This window comes from Vicia villosa, unplaced genomic scaffold (assembly GCF_029867415.1).
Source record: "Vicia villosa cultivar HV-30 ecotype Madison, WI unplaced genomic scaffold, Vvil1.0 ctg.001302F_1_1, whole genome shotgun sequence".
Classification (NCBI taxonomy): domain Eukaryota; kingdom Viridiplantae; phylum Streptophyta; class Magnoliopsida; order Fabales; family Fabaceae; genus Vicia; species Vicia villosa.
In genome coordinates this window covers 410,563-431,446 of record NW_026705566.1, presented here as the reverse complement: position 1 = coordinate 431,446, position 20,884 = coordinate 410,563, and positions in this window count along the sequence as shown.

The window sequence follows — 20,884 nt, the reverse complement described above, 5'->3', positions numbered from 1 at the left end:
ACCATTTTTTAGGGTTCTTAGATCCTATTTAGGGATTTTCGTTACAAGCAAAATTTGAAGAAACTAAGGCCATATTCGAATTCAGGGGAGAAAACCCAGTCAAAAGAGCATATCGCGAAAAATTTATATTGTGGTTTACCCCTATTCGCTATTTTGCAGATTTAGGGTTCATCAATTACAGCGCTTTTGCATAAAAGCGCTGTTAAAAATTGTGTCTGGAGGTTGAAGACAAAGACGTGTCCTCACCCCATTGGCTTGCGCGCGCGCCTTTTTTTAATTCAAATTCTTCTAATTCAGTGTCTTGCAGGTGTCTTGTGTGTCATGCGCCTTCAGGCTTCCCACCACCTAATCAATCTGACAGCTCATCCAACGTTCCAAAACACGCAGCTACACCATGTTCCCTCATAAATCACCACACCAGATCATTAATATTTATATTTTCTATTTTATTTAATTTAAATTCTAAAATTATTTTTAAAATAGTTCTAAAAATCCAAAAAATGCACAAAAAATATTTTTAAGTTGATAAAATAATACTTTATTTTCTGATATAAAAATATTTTATTTTTCTTCATAATTTAAATATTTTGTATAATTAATTAGATAATATGTATATATTTGTCTTTTAATTATTTTAACCAATCAAAAAGTCATAAAAAAAATTGTTCTTTATATTAAATATAGTTTATATATTATAAACTAATTTTGTACATATGTAGGATAATTTTCTCTTTAAGTTTTAATTATTTGCGTAATTATTTACATAATTATATATTAGTTAACTTAATAATTTCAAAAACTACTTCAAAAATTCCAAAAAAATTAGTTTTGTTTTAAAATTAATTAAGAAGCATTGTGAACATATTTTGAACTTAATTTTTAGGTTTAAATTTTATTTCCATATTTTTCTCATTTTAATTAAATTAATCATGCATTAATTCTAATTAAAATCAATCATCAAAAAATCCAAAAATATTTCTTTTATTTTCTTGCAATTTAAATTCCTAGATCAAGTGTATAGGTTGTCAAATTCATGTAAATAGCGTAGTTTACATTTCCCGCAAAATCGATGTAATAGCGTAGATTTACTTTCCGCATTTTACATTTCCGCATTTTAAATTCCAGTACATATAAAACTGCGTGTATGCCAAAGATTAAAAATTGAATCGTTAGATCACTAACTTCAAAAGATAAAATATCCTGAATCAAAACATAATCACACTTGCACCTCTTAGGGTAATCCCTCTTTTACTTTTTTCAAAATCAAAATCAAATTCTACTGTTTCAAATGCAAAATCGAACTTTCGTTTACATCCGGTAAAAGGATAGTTTTTTAAAGGAAATAGGAAAAGACCTTATAACTTAAGGTAGACCTCCTAATTTGCTTGCTCAGATCAAAACAAACAAATCTCTCATATATCATTGTTTTTCAAAATAAAACTTTCAAAAAGACAATACTTTGTATATATCCAAACGAGGATCATTACGAAGTTAACGCTCTTTTTTCAAAACATCTTTCGAAAGATAAAACACTTTGTATACATCCACACAAGGATCATTACAAAGTCAATTTACAAAAGTATTTGAAACCACATACAAGCATTTCAAGGCAATAGAAAAGTGATTCAAAAGAAGTGAGCTAAGCAAATTAAAGAGCCCATGGATAACCATGGATACAAAGGGTGCTAATACCTTCCCTTTGTATAACCTACCCCCTTACCCAGAATTTCTTAAAGGTCTTTTTCTGTTTCTTTTATAAACCTTTCCTTAATTGGATAAAATAAAAGTCGGTGGCGACTCTCTGATTTTCAAAAACACAAAAGCAGAAAGAAAAGAGTCAGTTCGCGTATCTCTCACACGAGAAGTACGGTAGAAAACCGAGCGCATGACAGAAGTGGCGACTCTGCTGGGGAACTTAATTTCTAAAAACAAAATGTTTTCAAAAGGGGTTACCTTTAGAGTTTAGATCACTTCGATGTTTTCAATTGCTTGATTTGATTGCTCTATTTTTCAAAGGTTTGTTTGGGTATTTTGCTTGTGTGAAAGATTCTAACCCGAATCTCGAGATACCTTAAGTATGTGACAATAGACCAAGGAAACTGTACGGCATGTACCGATATGGTTAATCTGGTAGTAACCGTTAGTGCGATACTTTGGTTTATACTGATGTCCCTTGAAAACGATCAAGGAGTATATTAGGCTTCCGAAATGTCATTACACACTAATTTGTCTTAGAACCTTTTAGTTGAACTTGACTTGTGGCCTATTAAGTGGCTAGCTTTGAAATTGATCGAAGTTAGTTATCCTCGAGGAATATTTTTGATCGGCCGTCCGAGCGCCGTATTGAGATGTTGTCTCCAAGGATCATAGAACCCGAATACTATTCTAGGACAGGTTTTAACCAACTCAACTTCAGTGGGGAGGGTGTCACCTATGAACTTCATGCAAGCCTTTAAACCTAAGGCTATTGTTTGATTTGTTTGTGTGTGCCACATGTTTGACATCATAACATCATAAGCATCATAAGCATATCATTTTCTCACTAATCATTTCAAGGATCAAAGAGTTTACCTTTGTTTTGTTATTGCAGGTAATGGCTCCCGCCACCAGAGATTATATCCGAATCAACATCTCAACGGTACCATCTGAACTAAAAGACTTAATATTGGAGTTTCCCATGAATGCTCAATTCACCGAAAAGCACGGTCACCTACTCCATTTGGTTACCTCAAAATTTGAAGAAGACATGATACGGTCCTGTTCCAGTTCTTTGATCCCGAACATCATTGCTTTACCTTTTCTGATTACCAGTTAGTACCCACCTTGGAAGAGTTTTCTGAACTAATTGGATTACCTGTTCGAGATCAATTACCTTTCACTGGTTTAGAAAGGATTCGAAAACCTGAAATCATTGTTGCTGCCTTACATTTGCGAAAGTCAGAAATCGAGTCCAATTGGGAAACAAAGAGTGGAATCGAGGGTTTGCTTGCTAAGTTCTTAATGGAAAAGGCTCGATTACTACTAAAAAACAAAAGTTACCCAGCTTTTGAGGAAGTTGTGGCTCTTTTGATTTATGGGTTGGTTTTATTCCCTAATCCCGACCAGTTCATAAGTGTGCACATTATCAACCTTTTCTTAACCCGTAACCCGGTACCGACCTTGCTGGGAGACATTCTACATTCTCTACACACTCGTACCATGAAGAAACGAGGAACTCTTATGTGCTATGTACCACTACTGGCTAGATGGTTTACATTACACCTTCCCTGATCAGTGTTGAGAAATGAACAAAGGATGCAATGGTCTCGCAGGATTATGTCTTTGTCTCATTCAGATATCCGGTGGAACAACTTCTTTCAGAGAGACATTACTATCATTGACCATTGTGGAGAGTACCCTAATGTGCCACTACTTGGCATCAGGGGAGGCATCACCTACAACCCCTCTTTAGCTTTACGCCAATTCGGATATGCACGGAGAAACGGTCCTCACGACATGATTATCCGTGGCATTGTGTTTGATTACGAGGATGATTCACATAGACACCGACGAAGGTTCATACATGCGTGGGGCAGTGTCTATAGAATAGAAAGCAAAACTTTGGGGCAATGGAATTCTATTCCTATGGAACCTTACCTCAGATGGGTGCGTACTCATGCTTAGAAGCTCATCATGCCATATCCCGCTATTCTACCTGTGACTATCGAGCCAGAAGTCGAAGGAGACGAACCTCGAGTTATCCTACATCCGGATATGCCAACTGACCTGGAAGAGTTGCAGAAATCTTGGGTTCAACTAAAAGAGGAAAGAGACACCTTCAAAGCACACTGTCAAGACTATGAGAGGAAAGTATTGGAGCTCACCGGACAACTCCAAGAAGAATAGCAGATCAACACATTCCTGGGTGCAAAGAGAAAGCGTCCATAGGAGACCTGAGGGATCCTTCATTTTCTTTATTTTTGTTTTGTAAGCCCGAATGAGGCGAAAAAAAAAAAGAAAAAAAAAAGAAATTGTTTGACTAACAAATGTTTGTTTTTCTTTTGTTTTAACAACTCTAAACTCTAAGATCCTTGAAAACATTGCACATACATTTCATTCATAAACATTGCATATACATTCCATTCATAAACATTGCATTTACATTTCATTCATAAACATTGCATAACAGGTTCACATGACGGATTTCTCATCTCCTCGCTGTTTATTTCAGTTAGAAGAGATGGAATCTGAAACAAGCATCAAGAATCTCGAAGCACAGAACGCCCAAGTTCAGGTAGCAATTCTGGAATTAGCAAAGGGGCAACAAGAACTGAAAGCCCTGATGACCAAGAAGAAAAAAAAGCCCAAAAAACCACCAATCCCTGAAATAGTCGGTGATGGTGAACAAGGAGACAATCACAGCAACCAGGGTTCTGCCAAACCCTCTCTCTCTTCTAATGAAGAAGATTATCATTCTGGAAACGAACAGGATGATGACAAATACCAGCAGTTGGAAGAACGCATGAAAGCTATGGAGATACAAAAAATACCTGGTTTAGATTTCGATGATCTGGGACTCGTCTCAGATGTTGTTATCCCTCCAAAGTTCAAAGTTCCTGTCTTTGCAAAGTATGATGGAGTTTCCTGTCCAAAACTACATCTGAGGTCCTATGTAAGGAAGATACAACCTCATACAGCAGATAACAAATTGTGGATTCACTTCTTCCAAGAAATTCTGGCGGGTACACAACTCGAGTGGTACTACCAACTGGAAAGTACAAAAGTTCATACCTGGGAAGATTTAGCTGCTGCTTTTTACAAACAGTATCAATACAATGCTGACCTTGCACCAACCCGTACTCAACTAAGGGGCATCTCCATGGCATCGAAAGAAAGTTTCAAAGGATATGCACAAAAGTGGAGAGACCTGGCTGGAAGGGTTCAACCACCCTTATCTGATCGCGAGCTGGTCGACATGTTCATGGGCACTTTAACTGGCCCTTTCTATAGCCATTTGTTGGGAAGCTCATCATCAGGTTTCACTGACCTGATATTGACTGGAGAGTGTGTCGAAAGCGGCATTCAAAATGGAAAAATTCAAATAGGCTCTTCCTCTGGTACTACAAAAAGGCCCGTCGGTGGGAGGAATGAGGTCAACACAATGCACAGTCTGAAAGGTCGCCAAAATGAGCATCACCAATCTGTAGGGGCAGTTCTGATCTCCGCATCTGCACCTCAAAAAGATCAACCACCAAAATATACGCGTCGACCAGATGCACCAAGAAGAAATTTCACCAGAATCAATATGCCAGTCTCTCAAGCATTGCAGCATTTGTTAAAAGTAGATCTGATCACATTGAAAGACCCTCCAAAGAATGTCAACACTTCCTCTCCGAGTTATCGCCCAGATGCAACATGTGCGTATTACTCTAACTGTCCAGGACATGACGCAGATCACTGTTGGGCCTTGAAAAATAAAATACAAGACATGATAGATGCTGGGGAAATTGAGTTCGATCCTCCAGAGACTCCAAATGTCATCACGGCACCTCTGCCGAAGCACGACAAGACCGTCAGTGCTATCATAGACACTGTTTACATCTATGATGTGAGGGAATTGTCAACTCCGCTCCTTGAAGTCAAAGGAAAGCTAATCCAAGCTGGTTACTTTCCAGGTTGTGACCCTGATTGCATTTATTGCACACACCTACCCAATGGTTGTGAGAATTTGAAAATGGGAATTAAAAAATGGATGGATCACCGTATCATTATGTTTGAGAGGCTCCCTTCCATGGACGTTTTATGTGAAGTCTTTGCAAACGGGATGAGAATAGAGGACGTTTCAGTGGTTTCTAACATACCATTGAAAATCCCTACCAAAGCTCTTTTCAAAATTTCTGCTAGACCCAAAGTGGCATCGGTAATCATTACCAGTCCGACTCCATTTCCATACTCCTCAGACAAAGTTGTCCCGTGGAGTTATGACACTAATGTTTATGTCCATGGAGTTAAACAGGATACCTTGACCGAAGAGGCCACGAATTTTACTACTCCAACTGTTGATAATATTGTGGGTACCAGTAAGATTACGAGAAGTGGAAGGATCTTTTCACCAGAAATTTCTCCAAATGTTGCTACTAATCAAGTCCAGGTCCCAGTTCCTAATCAAGATATCAACGCTCGAGGCAAAGAGCCACAAGTTGAACCAGTTCAAATACCGGTGGAAGTCACTGTTGAGGATCCATCAAAGCAAGAAATGGAGGAAATATTGAAAATCATCTGCAAGAGTGATTACAATATTGTCGAACAACCGGGGCACACTGCTTAAAAAATCTCAATGCTGTCTCTGCTAAAGTATTCAGAAGCTCATGCCAAAGCCCCGATGAAGTTCCTGAAAGCTGCACATGTACCACAAGAGATTTCAATCGATCAATTTGAAAATTGTGTTGGCAGTCTAACAGTGAATAATGGTATCGGTTTCTCTGATGTTGATCTAACCCCTGCTGGAAAGAATCACAATTAAGCCCTACATATCTCCATTGAATGTAATGGCACCACTCTATCTCATGTGCTGGTAGATAACGGTTCTTCTTTGAACGTATTACCATAAACAGTACTAGAAAAGCTTGACTTTGAAGGAATTGTGTTACAACCAAGCGATGTTGTGGTAAGAGCCTTCGACGGGTCAACAAGAACAGTGTACGGAAAGGTGAATCTCCCAATCAGAGTGGGCTCTCAGATCTTTGATTCTACCTTTTACGTAATGGAAATTCACCCAGCATATTCCTGTTTACTGGGACGCCCTTGGATACATGGGGCAAATGCTGTAACTTCTACCCTGCATCAGAAGTTGAAGTATCCAGTAAAAGGAAAGATTGTCACTGTTTATGGCGAAGAGGAATATGTGGTTAGTCACCTGAGCAATTCCAAGTATGTTGAATTGGATGACGAATTCATCGAAACTCCCTGCCAATCTTTTGAGGTGGTCTCTCCAGATGTCTCTACTACCAAGCATATTTCTGCTACTCCAACTACAACTATGGCTTCTCTCAAAGATGCCAAAGCTGTGATCGAAAAAGGTGGTTGCACAGTATGGGGACAGCTCCTCGATATACCTTACAAGTCCGACAAGCTAGGCCTGGGCTATGCTAATGGAAATCAAAAGAACGATCAAAGTCCTTGTTCTGGAGGATTAATGTCACATTTCATCAGCCAAGGAGTAAATGCTATTGAAGACGATGGAGTGTTCTTGAACCATATCATTCAGCCATATCCAAATGAAGTTCCAACCCTTCCCATGGGAGTTTGGGATACTTTGGGATAACCAAGCGGCGGGTATAATTTTCAGTATACCGCACCTCAGAGTTCTTTTATTGCTATGGAAGACATTACCCCAACCGGATGGGGTGATCAATTTGAAAATAACAAAATTTTCACAAGTTCCATCACTGAGCAATATCAAAATCCACCTAAAGAAGTTTGGGATACGCTAGGAGAGCCAAGTGGCAAATATGACTTTATGGTGAAATATTCCGCTCCTCCGAGCTCACAAGTCGCCATTAAAGACGTTGTCCCAACTGGATGGGATGAACATTACGACGACAATTTTACTCTTGAAGAAGCCAGGGAAACACCAAATAACGAGGGTTATTTTCTGTCACAGTACACTACTCGGCAGAATGCACAAGTCTCCCTTAAAGACATCATCCCGACAGGATGGGACGGCCTTATCGAGTATCTCGCTCAGCCAACAGAGGTACCTCAACCTGGGTCCTCATATCCAACAGATCATCCTACTTATCCTGAAAGATCACCGGCTCATTTCCCCACCAACGAAATCAATGTTGTGGAAGATGAAGAAGACAACTGCAACTGGAACAGCTGGATACTCCCTGCTCACAACAATGGATTGAACAACTGGGAAGCTGAGGATGTGATCTCCTTTGATCAGGAGTAAATGCAATTTCCTGTTTTCGTTGTTTATATTGTTCAAAGATAAAAATGGTTCCTGTACTATCGAACCACGAGCTTGAAAGCCGTGTGCCTTGCCCGAAGCACACTGGTCCTTTTATAAGGGTTTGTCATATCATGATCATGTGCATTCAATAAAATCATGGGATGTTTGCATATTCAAATTTTGTGATCCTTTTTCTTTCTTTGCTTTTTCAAATAGCTATGTTTTCTTACACACACCCACATAAATAAATGCAGATTCACATTCACTTTGGATCCAGTCAATAACGATTCTGCTATTGCCCGTCATGACTTTGAAAATCCGATCTACAAAACTGAGGACGAAAGTGAGGAAGATTGTGAAGTACCAAGAGAACTTGCAAGGCTGCTAGAACAAGAAGAAAAGACTATACAGCCGCATGAAGAACCAATTGAGGTTATCAATTTGGGCAGCGACGAAGAAAAGAAAGAAGTCAAGATAGGGGCTGATCTAGAAAACAGTGTCAAGCAAAGACTGATTCATATGTTGCAAGACTACGTCGAGATATTCGCCTGGTCCTATGAAGATATGCCTGGCCTTGACACGGATATTGTGGTTCATCGCCTGCCAATCAAAGAAGGTATCACTCCAGTTAAGCAGAAACTACGGAGGAGTAGGCCCGATATGTCAAAAAAGATCAAAGACGAGGTTGAAAAGCAATTCAATGCCGGTTTTCTGAAAGTTGTAAGTTATCCTTCTTGGATAGCTAACATAGTGCCTGTGCCTAAAAAAGACGGGAAAGTCAGAATGTGTGTAGAACACAGAGATCTGAACCGGGCAAGCCCCAAAGATGATTTCCCTTTACCTCACATCGATGTACTGGTTGACAATACCACATAATACAAGGTTTTCTCCTTCATGGATGGATTCTCAGGGTACAATCAAATCAAGATGGCACCCGAAGACATGGAAAAAACAACCTTCACAACACCCTGGGGAACCTTTTGTTACAAAGTAATGCCCTCTGGTTTAAAGAATGCGGGAGCTACATATCAACGTGCAATGGTAGCTCTGTTCCATGATATGATTCATCAGGAGATAGAGGTTTATGTCGATGATATGATTGCAAAGTCCAACACCGAAGAAGAACATCTGGGTCATCTGCACAAGCTGTTTGACAGACTCAAGAAATACAGGTTGCGACTAAATCCGAACAAGTGTACCTTTGGAGTAAGATCCGGAAAACTCTTATGTTTCATCGTCAGCAACAAAGGTATTGAAGTTGATCCTGCCAAGGTCAAAGCCATTCAAGAGATGCCTATACCCCGTACTGAGAAACAAGTCAGAGGATTCTTGGGACGTCTGAATTACATCGCCAGATTTATTGCCCATATGACTACTACTTGTGTGCCGATCTTCAAACTGTTGAAGAAAGATCAAGTGGAAAGGTGGAATGACAAATGCCAATTAGCCTTTGACACAATCAAAGAATATCTCCAAAAACCGCCAATCTTGTTACCTCCAGTGGAAGGAAGACCTCTGATAATGTACCTAACTGTGTGAAGACTCAATGGGGTGTGTACTGGGGCAACATGACGAGTCCAGCCGAAAGGAGCATGCAATCTACTATCTTAGCAAAAAGTTTACCGATTGTGAAACCAGATACTCACTTCTCGAGAAAACTTGTTGTGCTTTAGCATGGGCGGCTCGCCGACTAAGACAATATATGCTAAATCACACCACTTTCCTAATCTCCAAAATGGATCCTATCAAGTACGTGTTCGAAAAACCTGCTCTCTTTGGAAGAATAGCACGATGGCAAATGATCTTAACAGAATATGACATCCAGTACACTTCACAAAAAGCAATCAAAGGAAGTGTGGTAGCTGATCATCTGGCTCATCAAGCAGTGGATGATTATCAAGCATTGAACTTTGACTTCCCAAATGAAGACATTATGCTAGTCACTGACTACGAACAACCAGGACCGGAAGAAGGACCCGAGCCAGGATCCCGATGGACTATGGTTTTTGATGGAGCTTCTAATGCACTTGGCAATGGCATCAGAGCTGTGATCATTTCCCCTGCAGGAGGTTATACACCTTTCACTGCCAGATTATGCTTCAACTGCACTAACAATATAGCCGAGTACGAAGCATGTATTCTGGGTGTCAAAGCTGCAATTGATCTAAGAATCAAGTTCCTGGAGGTCTACGGAGACTCGGCGCTTGTGATTTATCAAGTCAGAGAGGAATGGGACACGAAGCACCCGAATCTAATTCCTTACAAAGAATATGTGCTGAGTATGATTACTTACTTTGAAGAAATCACTTTTGAACATATCCCGCGTGAAGAAAATCAACTAGCTAATGCCCTAGCTACTATGTCATCCATGTTCAAAGTCAGGTGGGACAATGAGGCGCCAATGATCACCATTTATAGACAAGATGAACCAGCCTATTGCAATGAGATCGATGCCGAAGGAACAGAAGAAAAACCCTGGTTCCATGAAGGAAAAAGATATCTCGAAGCTCAGGAATACCCTGAAGGGGCATCCATTAACGATAGAAAGTTTCTAAGAAGATTTGCTGCCAAATTCTTTCTAAGTAATGGAACCCTATACAAACGCAACCATGACTCGACTTTACTTCGTTGTGTAAACAAGAAAGAAGTAGAACAGATTATGGAAGACATACACGATGGTACCTTTGGTACTCATTCAAGTGGACATACAATGGCTAAAAAGATTCTGAGAGCAGGTTATTATTGGTCTACCATGGAGACAGACTGCCATCGTCACTCCAGGACCTGTCACAAATGCCAGATATATGCCGACAAAGTACATGTACCTCCAGTCCCGTTGAACATCCTGACGGCTCCTTGGCCTTTTGCAATGTGGGGTATTGATATGATTGGAGAAATCAAGCCTACTGCCTCCAACGGACATCGCTTTATCCTGGTCGCTATTGATTACTTCACAAAGTGGGTAGAAGCAGCTTCATTTGCTTCAGTCACCAAGAATGTTGTGGCCCGATTTATCAAGCACAATCTCATTTGTCGGTATGGCATCCCTGAAAGGATCATCACAGACAATGGCACAAATTTAAACAACAGAATGATTACTGAACTCTACACACAGTTCCAGATCAAACATCATAATTCCTCTCCATATCGACCAAAGATGAATGGCGCGGTGGAAGCTGCCAACAAGAACATCAAGAAAATCATACAAAAGATGACAGTAACCTACAAAAACTGGCATGAGATGTTACCTTTTGCTCTTCATGGTTATCGCACATCTGCGCGGACTTCAACAGGGGCAACTCCATTCTCCTTAGTCTATGGTATGGAGGCAGTTCTTCCAATTGAAATTCAGATTCCTTCCCTAAGGATTATGAAAGAAGCTGATCTAGACGAAGACGATTGGATTCAGACTCGGTTGGACCAGATAAATTTGATTGATGAGAAGAGGCTCGCAGCTATTTGTCATGGTCAGTTGTACCAGAAACGTATGATCAAAGCCTTCAACAAGAAAGTCAAAAGTCAGGCATACCAAACTGGTGGCTTGGTTGTCAAACGCATCATCTTACCACAAGGTGACCCCAGGGGCAAATGGACTCCCACTTATGAGGGACCATTTATAATCAAGAAAATATTCTCCAGCGGAGCCATGTTGTTTACCACCATGGATGGCGAGGATTTCCCACACCCTGTGAATGCGGACATAGTCAAAAAGTACTTCGCTTAAAGAAAAGCTCGCTAAGTTGAAAACCTGAAAGGGCAACTTAGGCAAAAATGAGCGTCTCGGTGGATTGAAAACCCGAAAGGGCGATCCAGGCAAAAATTAGAGGCTAAATAAAATTATCCCGGTAGGCTGAAAACCTAAAAGGGCAGCCTAAGCAAAAGTTAGGGAATAAAGCGTACAACTATGTTCCGTTTATTTACCTACTCACCTTCAAGGTTCAACACATCAAAGACACCGATCAGTCCAATTACTTTCTTCCAACAAGTGAGGGATGAGATGCTCGAAGACAGATTGGCAATAGCAGAATTGAAACTCGACTGGATTGTTTTCACATAGCTATTTCTCTTTATAAATACTTTTCAAAACTTTATGACAATTTCCTACTACTAGGATTTTTGTCTCTTTGTACTAATCAGCCTATTATGGCTCTTTTTCAAAAATCAATTCATCTTATGCTCAAAATCAACATTTTCACTTTTTCTGTTTTGAATACGTAAACGTCCCAATGATAATTTTGAATTAACATGTGCATTTGAATATGATTGATGTTTACCAGGAAAAACAGGAATAGCATTCAGGTAATGTCCCGATCATTTGGACATCATCCCGAAACCAGCATCAGAAGAAAAATCCCCAACAAGAAGTGCATTTCTCAGCAAATTCAACAAAGTGATTCGAGAAATCTTATTCCCCAGCAGGGCTGTTCCAGATTGATATCCCCATAAGGTGTGATCTCCACACCAGGACTTGGTCAAATAGTGCATCGGAGGATTATGCATCTTCCTCATTCCCACTTTAAAGGGCATCAAAGTCAGAACTTTCAAATTACTTTTCATCCCCGAGCGGTAATCAAAGATCCTTCAACAGAGCACCCTGGTTCTCAAAGAAGGTCCCCAGCCGAGGGTATTCAAACAAGACGACAAAAATCATCAACGATCACAATGCCTTCATTTATTTTCCCAATCAGAAGCTTGATACGCTCAATACATCATACATCATACATCATACATCATACATCATGCATCATACATCATGCATCATACATCGTACATCATACATCATACACATATTCATACACAACATAACATGCATATTTCTCCTTTAGTTCGAGAATCTCATACATTACATACATTGCATATCACTAACCTGATTTTTTCAGGCAGACGGATGTCTTCAGCAAAGATGTTCTCAAACACATGCAGTGTTCCCCTTGAATTCTATTCAGATAAGCAGTCCTCTCAGATATAATCAGCCGAAGATTCATTCTGAAGAAATCTCTCCTTACAAATCACCTATCAACTCAAAAAACAAGCAACACAGATCTAAGTCGATACCTCAGACGGTTCCAGAATGATCTACCATCGAAGATCTAAAGCTGATACCTCAGACGGTTCCAGAACGATCTACCATCGAAGATCTAAAGCTGATACCTCAGACGGTTCCAGAACGATCTACCATCGAAGATCTAAAGCTGATACCTCGGACGGTTCAACAACGATCAACTTTCAAAATCTAAAGCGGAAAAACTTTGGACAGTTCCGTAACGATCATCCTCCTAGACTTAAAGCGGTAACCTTGGACGGTTCCGAAACAGTCAACGCAGAGGTTTTCAAATCCTTCATTAAGAAATAATCAATGGATTCATTCTGGTGAACAAACCATCAAACACATCTGCCAGATGGCATCTGAAAGCCCATCTCAGGTAATGTTTCAATCTGCCAACAACATTTCTCATACAATAATCAAATGCAATTCCAGCATCACTTCCGGTCAAGGTAAGTGCAAATTTTCAGGGCATCTAAAATATTCAATCATCTTCTACCTTCAGATTTCAAACAATCTCTTCAGGTTTAAGAAGATTGAATAGGGGCAACTGTTATACCCCAAAATTTTCCCGCATCTTTTTTCAAGAAAACTTCAATCTAAAAATTAAGAGTTTCATATAATCTTGGATTTTTATATCCTGATTTATGAATACTTGGTTTTTAGAATTTTTCTTATACGGTATTTTGGTCGCTGTTGAGTTTATTCTTACACAAACGCCAAGTACTGTTTATTACTTCACACACGCTATTTATTTGATATTTATTTACAGATAAATAGTATGACGCAATTGGTACAGAGTTAAATCTTATGCAGGCGCATAGTCCGGGGATTCAGACTGTACTGGTAACAAGTAAATTATTATTATCTTTTGTTTCCCACTAATTTTTGTACTATGTTCCATTATTTTCAAAATCTTTTCCTTTCTATTCAAATCTCTTTCTTTCAAAATCAAATCCTAACTTTATTCTATACATCTCTTTTTTTCAAACCCTACCATACACTTTCTTTCAAATCCTACTTCCACTCAAATTTTCCTTTTGTACGGAATCACTTCATTCCCCAACGTCTCTATCCTTCTTTTCATTCTATAAATACCTCTCATTTTTTCCATAAAATCTCACATCAAATTCTAACTCATCTCTCAAATTTCTACTTCATATTCATTCTCTCTTCTTTCCCCGGCAAAAATGGCGAAGCGGATAGAGACGTGTTTCCTTATGATCATCACCGTCGTAGTGGTAATCATGTCTTTCTTCTGTCTTCATAGCCCTGAAAAATGTGGACCTGGGATGTTGACACTCCCAATCATCTACATGTTATTATTTGTAGCATGGGTTATTAATCGTCATTCTTAAAGTTTGCCGTATCTCTTATTTCTTAATGTACCGTTTACTCGTTGTACTGTTTATTATAGTATGTAATATTTATACTGTCAGTATTAAATGTTGTACTATTTGTCGTACTGTTGCTTAATTATCCAGATAATATTTTGTGTGTTTTCTACCAGTTAAATATTTAATTTTCTGTGCATTAAATGATTTTCAGGGTCATTATTGGTAATTTTGCTCGCATACAGTATTTATTATTTATTTACTATGTCTGTGTTTTACTAACCACTCATGTAAATAAATTTTCATCATTAACACAAAACAAAAACAAAACAAAAACAAAACCAAAAACAAAAACAACAAAAATATTAACTTTGACTGTTGAATTTTCACTTTAACTGCTACATGCCTGAACAGTCAGTAGACAGTCAAACCGCTGACAGTGCAATTCTCTGTGTTTTGTACCATCAATCAAATCAAACTTTTGAATTTCAAAATTCCAAGATTTTTGTCCTAGAAGTCTTCTGAATATCACATGATTAGCAGAGACTCAGCACTGCACAAAAATCAGGTACGCTTAACTGTCTCCTACACAAACAGTCCATAACTAGGGTTTTTTGTTTTTTTCAGGAGAACAAGTTTTTTTAGACTTCAAATGGATTTCATGGACCTCCATATATCTCAAAGTACCATCATACAAATTTTCAAACTTCAATTCGCTCAGACGCACAGTCAGCAGCTCAAACAGTCAACAGACGACTCGTTTGACCAAAAAGTCAACAGACAGTCAAAAATGAAATTTTTTGTCAAAGTCCATATTTTGTCAAAGGATTCATCATTTGATCATTGGTTGATCATAATTCATCAAGGAAAGATCAAAAATCAACAAAACCCTAAGTTTCAAAATTAGGGTTTTCTCCTAAAAAGTCAACTGAACTTTGACTGGCCATAACTCTCTCATCCTTCATCCAAAAAATTCAAACCAAAGCTCATGTTGAAGGAAATTAAATTATCTTTCAAATGCAATTGGTCCCATGGTCACTAGATTCACCATTTGAAAAATATGGACAAAGACATTACAGGTCATCTTCAAAGTCAACAAAAAGTCACTTTTTTCAAAAGGACACACAAGGAGCATGGAAAATCATTTTGATATGAGACCAAAGACATTGGTTAGAGGACTCATTGAGGTTTCCAAAAAGTGCAAGAACTCCTTCATATGATGAAAATTGAGGGATTTACACCTTGTTGAAGTTGGCTAAATTTTGGGAAAATCCATGAAATCAACATTGATCAAAAATGTTTTTCTTCCAAATGAAACCCAATTTCCATGGTCCAAACATGCTTCCCATGATGTAAAGGGCCTCCCACGACCAACCTAAGGCCCATAACATTTTTATTTCATTTTTGGTTTAATTTTATCACATTTGAAATTAAATTGAAAAAGAAGTGGTAAAGGATAATGATGTAGCTTTAATCTTAAGCTAAAGCCTCCACAATTGACTCAATTCTACAGCAAGAAGCAAGTACAACAGGCTAGGGCAAGAGGTGTGGAAAAATCAAGCTATGGTTGCTTGAAATCAAAGCTACATGTATTAAAGAAGTCAAAAATTCAACAACAACAATCAATGCTCCATAGCTTAGTTCTTAAGCACTTCTATGTCTATAAATGAAGGAGCATACTTCAGTAATGAAAGAGACACGAATTGAGAGCCATTCATATGCTTGTAACATACTTGTATCAACTTGAATTTTTCAAAGAAATTTAAAATTCGAATTTTAATTTCTAGCTTGTTTCAATACAAACTAAATACTCAAACACATTCCCTGACCCTCACTAAACATAACCAGATCAATTGCAAGCCTTAAAACTCACTGAATCGAGCTACACAGGTCACGATTTGTCCAAACAAAAATCAATTCGTATTTGATCATACACGCATGCTTAGCAAGATGTAGACATATATTTGAGTTTAGTTTGATGTGTTGATCATTTCTGGAAGTTTAATTGAGTTTTGGATGCTTGTATACGAGGTTACCATTTTTTAGGGTTCTTAGATCCTATTTAGGGATTTTAGTTACAAGCAAAATTAGAAGAAACTAAGGCCATATTCGAATTCAGGGGAGAAAACCCAGTCAAAAGAGCATATCGCGAAAAATTTATATTGTGGTTTACCCCTATTCGCTATTTTGCAGATTTAGGGTTCATCAATTACAGCGCTTTTGCATAAAAGCGCTGTTAAAAGTGGTGTCTGTAGGTTGAAGACAAAGACGTGTCCTCACCCCATTGGCTTGCGCGCGCGCCTTTTTTAAATTCAAATTCTTCTAATTCAGTGTGTTGCAGGTGTCTTGTGTGTCATGCGCCTTTAGGCTTCCCACCACCTGATCAATCTGACAGCTCATCCAACGTTCCAAAACACGCAGCTACACCATGTTCCCTCATAAATCACCACACCAGATCATTAATATTTATATTTTCTATTTTATTTAATTTAACTTCTAAAATTATTTTTAAAATAGTTCTAAAAATCCAAAAAATGCACAAAAAATATTTTTAAGTTGATAAAATAATACTTTATTTTCTGATATAAAAATATTTTATTTTTCTTCATAATTTAAATATTTTGTATAATTAATTAGATGATATGTATATATTTGTCTTTTAATTATTTTAACCAATCAAAAAGTCATAAAAAAAATTGTTCTTTATATTAAATATAGTTTATATATTATAGACTAATTTTGTACATATGTAGGATCATTTTCTCTTTAAGTTTTAATTATTTGTGTAATTATTTACATAATTATATATTAGTTAACTTAATAATTTCAAAAACTACTTCAAAAATTCCAAAAAAATTAGTTTTGTTTTAAAATTAATTAATAAGCATTGTGAACATATTTTGAACTTAATTTTTAGGTTTAAATTTTATTTCCATCTTTTTCTCATTTTAATTAAATTAATCATGCATTAATTCTAATTAAAATCAATCATCAAAAAATCCAAAAATATTTCTTTTATTTTCTTGCAATTTAAATTCCTAGATCAAGTGTATAGGTTGTCAAATTCATGTAAATAGCGTAGTTTACATTTCCCGCAAAATCGATGTAATACCGTAGATTTACTTTCCGCATTTTACATTTTCGCATTTTAAATTCCAGTACATATAAAACTGCGTGTATGCCAAAGATTAAAAATTGAATCGTTAGATCACTAACTTCAAAAGATAAAATATCCTGAATCAAAACATAATCACACTTGCACCTCTTAGGGTAATCCCTCTTTTACTCTTTTCAAAATCAAAATCAAATTCTACTGTTTCAAATGCAAAATCGAACTTTCGTTTACATCCGGTAAAAGGATATTTTTTTAAAGGAAATAGGAAAAGACCTTATAACTTAGGGTAGACCTCCTAATTTGCTTGCTCAGATCAAAACAATCAAATCTCTCATATATCATTGTTTTTCAAAATAAAACTTTCAAAAAGACAATACTTTGTATATATCCAAACGAGGATCATTACGAAGTTAACGCTCTTTTTTCAAAACATCTTTCGAAAGATAAAACACTTTGTATACATCCACACAAGGATCATTACAAAGTCAATTTACAAAAGTATTTGAAACCACATACAAGCATTTCAAGGCAATAGAAAAGTGATTCAAAAGAAGTGAGCTAAGCAAATTAAAGAACCCATGGATAACCATGGATACAAAGGGTGCTAATACCTTCCCTTTGTATAACCTACCCCCTTACCTAGAATTTCTTAAAGGTCTTTTTCTGTTTCTTTTATAAACATTTCCTTAATTGGATAAAATAAAAGTCGGTGGCGACTCTCTGATTTTCAAAAACACAAAAGCAGAAAGAAAAGAGTCAGTTCGCGTATCTCTCACACGAGAAGTACGATAGAAAACCGAGCGCATGACAAATACATTATTGAACCTAATAAACGAAATGGATTAGACCTCGAGACAGAACTTTGGGCCTAGGTCTCGCTTCAGAATAGTAATCCGACTAGGAGATATGAATTTTTGAGTATCTGAAAGACTGTAGTGTGGCGAACCTGAAGTTTCAGAAACAATTAATTTCCACCACTTTCCTTTATGAATTAGCTTTCGGCTCGAACAGAAAAGAAATAGAGAATGTTGAAACAGTCCCGGACCACGTGGGAATCAGGCTCATACCACCTTCCACATGAGAATTACAATTTTTGCATCTTCACCGTAGAAATAGACCTTCGCACTGAACTTTCTTAAAACCGAGAGAATTCTTTATTATTTTTCTTCGATTTTCAAACGACGAAATAAACGTCCTTCATAACTTATGGCACCGATAAAGAGGGAAAATTTTGGGGTGCAACAGAATCTAATTGCGTAACGATTGTCGAAAACTCCCAAATCAATACCTTGATCTTGTAGTAAAAATCCTCAGTTATTCAAGTGAAACCCCCTTATGATTCTCAACCCAACCTTAGGTTACAACCAACCTAAATTGAACGTTATCAACCAAGTTTAGATGGCACCCAAACAATGAAAGATTATGTGTACGTTGTTAGTGTGTATGCATAGATGAAAGGTTGAAGATGATAAGAAATCTTAGTATGTGTTTATAGTTTCATCAAATTGAAAATTATGTATGTATGATGTATTTATAGTGGTGCAAGTTGGAGGAAAAAGGGAAACCTAAAAATGTGAAAAAGGATGCAAATGTTTAAAAAAATAGCAGCATGTGTCGACACAAGTAAGTCATGAGTCGACCTATGTTAATGCATGTGTCGACCTGTATCAGGTCATGTGTCGACACATTTAAACAAAAGCTACAGACTTTAAAACTGCAGCACATGTGTCGATCTGAAATTCATATGTGTCGGCACATAAAAGTAATTTCTTCAGTTTTTGTCGACCTAAAATGTTGTATGTGTCAAAACATTCAAATAAAAGCTACAAGCTTTATTATTGCAGTACAAGTGTCGACCTATGAGAGGTATGTGTCAACACATACACTTGTGTTTTAAGCAAAAAGTGATTATTAAAGCTTGCAACTGATGTTTAATGCTATGTAAATCATTTTTTTATGCATGATACCTTTTCTAAACATTTTCTAGGTACATTTTAAGATCCCTAATACTAAGGTGCGCATGATGACTCGGAGATACCGTTCAATGTATAGAAATGCTAAAGTTTTCGTAGTTTTGACATCATTCAAAATATCTAATGGGCAAGTGCACTCACATATGTTGAATCTTCCAAAGATCATTCAACTACTGAGTATGTCCCTTTCTAGGAACCCGTTGGAGTTCTTTGATAGAAGTATAATGAAGTTGTTGATTCTTGAGTTTTAAGCTTGCTTCTTCATCTTTAAGTAATTGACCTAGTTCATTCAATATCTCTATTATTTCCTTCTTCTTTGATTTTTGCTAAAATTCACGAAGACTCCCATCTTTTGATTTAAAGATTGGATTAAACTTTCAATTATTAACTCTTTGATTTTGGTAAGTGACAAACGTTCCAATATAATTTCTAATATTCCGAAATTTTGAAAACATTTATTAGTAATATCTTCATCTTTTTTTCCTCGTGTATTAATCTCATCTTGTTTGATACTTGAAGAAACTTCATATATCATTTCAAGAGTATCCCACATTTCCTTGACGGTTTTGAAATTATAAACATAAATAAATTTACTACCATGTAGAGACACTACTATAAAACTCTTGGTTTTGAAATCTATTTCATAATTTCTCTTTTCCTCCTTGGTCCAGAGGAAATCAGGTTTATCTACTACTTTACCATTTACTTGTTGAGTAAGGATAAACATGCCACTTATTAAAATTTTTCCACAATTCTAAATTAATGTTTTGGATAAAATTACAAATCTAGCTTTCCTTATTTCAAACATAGCACCAGAAATGGTGGAGGTGTGATTAGATAAGATCCTTTTGTTTAAAAGTATGTTGGAAGTCACCTTCCTCCTGAGATGATTATTATCTGAAGGAACTTGTTGGACATATGACTCACCACACACGAGGGTGGGTGAATAGTGTGTTTCACAAAAATTTGGGTTTGAAATACTTTTAGGAACAATTCAAGAGTTCAAAAACATTTTAGAAAAGTTTTAGAAGTTAAGGGATTGAGAGATAACACCAGAAGCTATAGTGGCTTGGAAAAAAACGACCAAATCCCATCCCCAAGATTTTTTCTTGAGAATATCCAATAATTTTAAGAACTATTAGTAGGTTTAACTCTTGAATCGTCTTATATAAGGAAAATAAATTTTGTGTCTAACTTTCTAGCAAACAACAAAAAAGGAGCGAAGCGGCGAGTCTTCCTTCCAAACAATGGATTAGAGTGGTTAGTCTTCCTTCCAAACAAAAACTTAGAGCAGTTAGTCTTGAAGCTTCAAACCCATATTATACACGGGCGGATCTTAAACATGGGTGAGATTTTAATTAAGGCTGAACTCATGAATCTATTGTGGTGTCGTTTTCTTTACCTCCCCGTTTCACTTGGGAGGACGGCACGCTAGACCCTTCACGCGAAATTTGGAAGGAGGAAGCGCCCGTGGCGGGATGA